The following is a 7,759-nucleotide window of genomic DNA, read 5'->3' on the forward strand; positions in this document are numbered from 1 at the left end:
TTGATTATTTTACTTTGAATACATTTGCATGAATTTAATTATATTGTATGGTCTATAAATGAAGAATCAAATTATCAATATTTTTTAAAAGGTAACCAAGCATCCATATGTTTCAGATAACATTTAGATGATACATGATTAACAACAGAAACCCTCCTATTGTAAAGCTATACACTATCTTTAAAGACACAATTTTAGTTTCTAGTAATATCACAAGTTGGAGTAGTAGAGGAAAAATTGCATGTGTTATATACTAATGTGCTATGTTTTAATTTTTATGCCATTATTTTTTTCAGGTCAACTCAAAGGGAAAAATACTACATTTAAAAATGCCTAAGCATATTCACATGATAATTATTTATTTAAATGAGGATAATTTAAATGTGTTGTACCTATATGTCAAGAGCGACATTACATTTCCATAAACCAACTCAAAATCACAAAGGAGGCACAAAGAACAAAGGAGCCGAAATCCTAAGAGACATTGTAATAGTATACTTGGCAGCACAGAATGTTGAGTTCTGAACAGACCAGAAAGATGCAGCTTCTGCCAACAATAACTGAGAGGGAAAATAGTTTCCTCAGTAAATCCAAGTACAGACAGTGTGGCTATATCACTATTAAAGAGCCCATAGAGACAGATTAAAAGAAAACATTGTTTATTCCTTGTATATCACATGAATGGAGATAGTTTACAAAGATTCACCTGTTTACAAATACATAAACGAACAAGGGTTAGTAGGCATGTTTTACTTTCTTTCTTTTTTTTTTTTTTTTCAAATGTTGACTCAGGTTGATGCCCATGAGTAAGATAAATTATTTTTAATTTGCATACTATAAGGTACATCACAAAATATCATTTAAATTTTAAAAAATTTGAACAGTTTGTTTTTGAAAGGGGGTGTTAGCTTTTGCTTGGGTAATGGAAATGCCCAATATCTCAACGGCTTACAAGAACATTTATTTCTAATTCATTCTGCAAGCTAGCTTCAGGTCAGCTGCACTGCTTTGGCTGGTCTTTCTGGGTTTAGCTTCATGGGTTCTTCCTCCCCAGGGCCAAGGCTGAAGGAGGTGTCTATTGGGTCCTGCTGGTCTCATGGCAGTAAGCACACACAAGAGGGGCAGAACCTAGCACAGAAGCATATTTATGCTCCTGCTAGAAGGTGGCCTGAGAGATGTCTGCTCACATTATTTAGTCAAAACAAGTCATAAAGCTAAGCCCAAAGTCAGAGGAGTTGGAATTATATTCCTCCTACTGAGAAAAAATTGCAAAAGCGGGGAGGAAATGAAAAATTGTGAACAAAGAACACAATCTGACACTGTTGGTAAAAGACATGTCTTTAATTAATATTTTGGAAGGCGTCTTTAATAAAATCCTCTGTGAAAGATCATTGAGATGATCTATAGTTTATTCGAAGCCCTTATTTGTTGTCAAAGCATTTGACAAATGTGGACAATTTCCTCCCTGAAACTTTCTCTCTCTCTCTCTTTTTTTTTCTCTGTAGCATTTTTCTTCATTCTCTCCTTTCCTCTGTATGCCTCCTTTAATGACCTTTCTTCCTGGGGTCCTTTAAACAAGGATTCCCAATGGTTCTTTCATTGGCCCGTATTATAACTAAGCAATTCCAGTTCCAATTCAGTGTGGATACAACTTCTCTAGTACTGACCTCAAGAACTGTAGTCTCGCCTGCATTCTAGGACATCCATTAGAGTGGTTTTTGGTACCCCAAGTTAAATATCGTTTGTTGTTAGAAACTTATCTTCTTTCTATCTAGACGTGTCCCTCCTCTTTACCATATTACTCATGTCAGCATTGTTTTCTGGGTCCTTCTGACTCAGAACTTTGTGTTGTATTTGACTCCTCCCTCCTGCCAACACCCACTCAGTGAATGCTAAGTCACAGCGCATCCTATTATCTCGATTTCCTGGTACTGGCCATTCATTTCTTTCTACTATCATCATTCTGGCTTCCCTCTTCAGTCCATCCCAACCACTCAAACTAATGCACATTCTTCCCCAATGTTCTCTCCTATCTAGAATGTCTTTAAGACAAAATTGGTTACAAATGTAACCTAATATACAAGGCTTTCATAGTGTTTGTAAGTCAATTTTTTGAGGTTATTTTCTAAAAGTTAATGTTCACTTTTAGGGAACTTCATATCACTTGAACACATTCAACATTTCTGACTTACTTTATTTGATTTACTTTTTTCTTTCTGTAATATACTCTTAGCCCCAACTTTTGTTCTGATGCAACCTGTGACTTTAAATTCAATCCATAAAGATATCTCTTCCAAAAACTTTGATAGCTATTAGCTTCTGTCTGTTCTGAGAATAGATTTGCTTTGTGTTTCATTCCCATGTTTATTTTAAAACGACTTTATAAAATTATTTCTTCAATAAGAGACTATAACCTTTCAAGGAATCAAGACTGAATATTACTCTACTTATAATTCCTTGCAGCATCTAACCCAACACTTTGTATAAATAAATTAATTTACTAGTAATAGTAAGGTATTGAACCTAAGGTCTTGCGCATGCTAGGCAAGTTCTCTACTTCTGAGCTACATCCCCAGCTCCTAAAACAAATTTACAATGTTACCTTTAGAATTTAACTCAGGAGCCAAACTCTCTGGCACATAATAAGCACACCATTAATGTTAATTATAAGTGTTTTTTGTTATTATTAAATTTTTAACAACTGCTAGTAGAATTTGGTTACATTTACTTGAAACAGTTTCACATCATTTCCCACCTTTTAATAAAGTGATTAGTAAATGAGAACAAACAAATTCTACATAGAGACCATTGAGCAATGATTTATATTTCCATTTACAATAAACATTCATTATGAGCTTTCTTTGGGAGTGTTGAGACCCATTCTTTGCACAATGTTAATTTCTATATAGAGTGTTTAGCTTAGCTTTCATAGTAAAGGAATTTCCTGAAATAAATGAATTCTCTGCAACCTGCCAAAAGATCATTAAAATAACCATTAAGTCTCCTTAGAAGATAAATATAGAAAGAAGCACTTTTTATTATGACTTGCTCAGCAGCTCAAGTTACTTCAGTTATTATTCTCTCTGAATAAATAGTTACCTACCACATAATTGCCTTGTTTCACACTATGAACTTGGAGAATTATTTAAAAATAGGTCACAAATCAGTAGGTAGGTGGGAGCGTGTGGGGTGATCCACCACTAATTTCAGTTTTTAAAATACAGACTTTAAATTCTCATGTTTATTTTAAAATGATTAAATGTCATGATTTTTTGAAAATGCAAATGTATCAGAGTCATCACACTGGTGAATACTAAGAGGATTGGTGTCAGAAAAAAGAAGTAGAAATATGGTTTTTTAAGATTCAAAATCATTAGACTCAAATGTGTTTCATTAAATTTGAACTTTTTTTTGTGGGGGGGGGGAGGAAGAAACACATTTTTTAGTTTCCCATTGGAATTTCTTGTAAGTAAACTTTGAAAATGTTTTGCAATAACTGTCAGAAATAACAGTTGCACTTTTGTTGTCTTCCTTAATCCCCCTGTGTTTAGAGATCACCACAAAGAAAGGAAAGGTTACATTGAATTTTTATTTCTCAAACCTTTGAATAACACTTTAGTGAAGTTTTCTACATAAATATCTTCTTAAAGTAATGGGATTTAAAATTTTATAAAAAAAGATAGCTTGTCTTATTCTTTAGAAATTCTCAAATATGTAAATTAATTAGCCAAAACAAGGATGTTTAAGTGGTTAAGTGTGTATATATTTAGAACAGGTCATCTTTACCTCACTTTTAAAGGCTTGCACCTTCAGGTATTAGGAACCAGATATTTTACGTGTTCAAGTTGTAAAAGAGGCACAAAATGCAAACTTATAACCACTTTTACAAGCATAAATATTAACTATGAATGCTAATTAGCTTAGTATGGACCAGGTATGTACTTATATTTATCTAGCTACTTAAAAGTCTTGCATTTCTTATGTATAAACAAGAGGTGAGGACTAGATTGTTTTTAAGTTTCAAGTACTAAATTTCTTTAGGTCTCACATCAAAATTATTCTATGAATAGGACCCATAGATGGCAGTACCATGTAATAAAAAAACAATGAAAAGAAAAATGATGATTTTTTTTTTATTTCTCCAGATTGAATACAACATAAAATCAAAACTCATTTTTTTACAGAGTTTCAAATGGAAAATAAGAAAGCAAAAGAAAATGGCCATCTTCATAATCATTTCTGTTTTCCAACATTCAAGTTTCATGAAACCTAGTTGCACAACATGAAGACTGGAGAGAAAAGTCTCTAATGCATTGGAAAGCAAAAAAATCACCAGGTTTCTTAAGGAAAAATAAGAAGGGCAAATTCTGATACCAGAAAAAAACTGGATTATTGAAAGAGGACAGTAGAAATAATAGGCCTTCTGAAAGAAAAGTGAAACAACGACCTTGACAACAGCAGTTTCTGAAACGGACGCTGCAGTGACCTTGGGCGGCGCGGGAAGGACGCTTGGCTCCCGGCAGAGACAAGATGGCGGAGCAGGCCGCAAGGCCAGGCCCAGCAGCTCCTTGGTACTGGGCTTCCGAGGCGGAAGACGGCTCCTCCGCGAGGTGAGTGTCCAGGGAACCTCACAGACACATTAGAACACTGAATTGAAAAACAAACAGAATTCCTAGAGCTGCAGAGAGTCGTAACTAGAGCATCAGAAATAACAGCTCAGAGCGGCGCCAGCTGGGCCGCCATGGCGGGAGCGGGAGCGCGGACCAGAGAGACGCGGGGCCCGTGGGTGAAGAAAATGAAAAATAGACAAAACCCGACACAGGGAGACCTGTGGATTCCAGAAGAAGGCCGATTTTAATGAACGCAGAGTTAGTAGGGCAAGCCATCTGCTGGGGTGAAAGCCTTGCGGGCGGCGGGCCTGAGCCCTCTGGAGGGCAGAGCCCTGGCAGGTGAGGAGCCGGCTCCAGGGGCAGAAGCTGCACAAGTGTGAACAGAGAGGGGATGGGAGGGTGTGGGGTTGTGGGGATGGGGGGAAGGGACTGGGAACTCATCCAGGAGGTTGCTAGCAGCGGAGGGAAAAATCCAGAGGATGCCTGAGCCAAAAAGACAAAGAAGACTTTACCCGGACACTTCAGCCTCTGGATCTCAAGGGAGAAAAGAAACATAATAGTTGGCTCCCTATAAGAGCTGTTGGCCATCAAACCATCTGCGATCCAGAGTGGATAAAGGGTAATTCACATTCAGAGCAGGGAAGGTGAAACCTGTTGGGGCTTAGTTCCTATATCCTTCAGGTGTATTTATCTGGAAGCCCCAGAAGTCCCGAATTCCCACAGAGATAGGAAGCTCACCAACAAGAGTTCCCAAACCCACCAAAATCCAAATCCCCACAAATGGAAACTTCTCTCTAGAACTCTGCATCAGCACCACTCAGGCTTACACAGTTCATCAGCACTCTGTCGTCTGTCTTGCCCCAAACTGGGAGACTGAGAGCCAAGGGCTACTACACCTAACTGGCAGCGAGCTGAGGAATGCAAGGACAGTGGCCAAAAATACAAAGCCAAATTTTAAAGACTGAGAATGTATACCTGCCAACAGATTTGATCACCACAGTGGAAACAAACCCTCTATCATTAAGATTTTTATTTTTCTTATTTCTTTTGTCTGCTATTGTCTATTTTTTAACTTTAAAAATTTTAAACTTTTTTTTTTTCGATTTTAAGCATCGTTTTATCATTGTAGTATCCCTCACTTTTGTTCATGATTTTGTATGTGAGTGTGTGGATGTGTATTCTCTCACTGCATGGATAGGTTTGAATATATATGTACATAAATTCATATGACTTTTACATTAATAGCTCTCACCTACATGTGTGTGTTATCTATCCTAGATTAGACATAGGTGGGGTACAATTATATGAGGGTTTGAGTTGTTTGCATCTCATATTTGCTGCTTTGTTCTTACTTAGGTTCTGGGCTCTCATCTTCCCTTCTTCACTTTCTTCCCTCAGCAACAGCCAAACTTTCCCTTTCCCACCTCTTCTATTTCGTTTTCGCATTACTTTGTGTTAGTCTAGTATTCCTTCTTCATTACAGATGACCCTGCTTCCTACCTCCCACCTCTCCTCTGACCACCTTTTCAAACACTTCAATCTTTCTCTTGTCTTCCTACCCTATTCTCTTACTTAAGAAACTTATCCCATTAGATAATAGAAATTTCACAGATCATGTAATTACTACCCCATTCAAGTTGTTGTGATTATTAATACAATGGACTGCATAGTAAATACCTTCTGTCAAATACTGATCTAGTTCACAATTTTTAAATTTTTGGTATTGTTGTTAAATGCTTATCCCACCATTCCTATATAGGTTGTAGTAAGTGTTATAGATGTCAAAGTAGACATTAGACATCTACTAGTTGCTGGTGTTAGTGTCATTCTGGCTTTCTCCTTCCACTAAGAGGTGCTAGAAAGAGATTAGGACACTTCAAGATCACAGAGTATAAATCCTGCTGCTGAGAAATACATCTCCACCAAGCAATAGTGATTCTCATCCCACACACAATGTAGCCCACCTGAACCTTAACATCATTCCATCTTAAAACATAAAGAGACAAGCCTCTTAAAGCAACAGCCAGAACCTAACAAAGAACAATCAGAGAGGGACCTCTAGTCTCACTCCTTGACATTTACCCATATACCAAAAACAGAAGTCACTAAACAAATAGGATAATTGCACACAAAAAGACAAGTGTAAAAAAGAGGAATGGAACAGGAACCAAGACCTCTGTAAACATGAGGAAAGAGGCAAACAAATCTTCTCCTCAAATTCACAATCTCCCAACTGAGGATCCCACCGATATTTAAGTGGACAAAATCTCATAAAAGGTTATAAAATGCACTATTAAAATGTTCAATGAGCTAAAAGAATATCTAAGGAATGAATTAAGAGAGCAAAGACAGGAGATAAAAGACCACTTTAATACAGGAATAGAAACATTGGAAAAAAACAAAACCAATCAGAACTCCTAGAAAGGAAGGAAACAATCAAATTAAAAACTGTATTGAAAGTATTACAAACAGATTAGCTGGTATAGAAAATAGAAAATAAAATAGAAAATAGAGACAGGACCTTAAGTACACAGAAAATGGGCCAAGGACCTGAACAGACACTTCTCAGAGGAGGACATACAGTCAATCAACAAGTACATGAAAAAATGCTCACCATCTCTAGCAGTCAGAGAAATGCAAATCAAAACCACCCTAAGATACCATCTCACTCCAGTAAGATTGGCAGCCATTATGAAGTCAAACAACAACAAGTGCTGGCAAGGATGTGGGGAAAAGGGTACTCTTGTACATTGCTGGTGGGACTGCAAATTGGTGCAGCCAATTTGGAAAGCAGTATGGAGATACCTGGAAAGCTGGGAATGGAACCACCATTCGACCCAGCTAACGCCCTTCTCTGACTATTCCCTGAAGACCTTAAAAGAGTGTACTACAGGGATACTGCCACATCGATGTTCATAGCAGCACAATTCACAATAGCTAGACTGTGGAACCAACTCGTATGCCCTTCAATAGATGAATGGATAAAAAAATGTGGCATTTATACACCATGGAGTATTACGCAGCACTAAAAAATGACAAAATCATGGAATTTGCAGGGAAATGGATGGCACTAGAGCAGATTATGCTTAGTGAAGCTAGCCAATCCCTAAAAAAAAAATACCAAATGTCTTCTTTGATATAATGAGAGC

The 7,759-nt window shown here is 37.1% G+C and overlaps 1 long non-coding RNA gene across 1 annotated transcript in view; it reads left to right on the forward strand.

The window, feature by feature from the left end:
• Positions 1 to 4,993, forward strand: part of LOC120885000 (uncharacterized) — a 118,970-nt gene extending 113,977 nt beyond the window's left edge. Inside the window, exon 5 of the long non-coding RNA XR_005727476.2 lies at positions 4,185 to 4,993. This is a non-coding gene — a long non-coding RNA (uncharacterized LOC120885000). The remainder of the gene's footprint in view (positions 1 to 4,184) is intronic.
• The last annotated feature ends 2,766 nt before the right edge of the window (positions 4,994 to 7,759 follow it).

The sequence above is a fragment of the Ictidomys tridecemlineatus genome, chromosome 12 (assembly GCF_052094955.1).
Source record: "Ictidomys tridecemlineatus isolate mIctTri1 chromosome 12, mIctTri1.hap1, whole genome shotgun sequence".
Lineage (NCBI taxonomy): Eukaryota > Metazoa > Chordata > Mammalia > Rodentia > Sciuridae > Ictidomys > Ictidomys tridecemlineatus.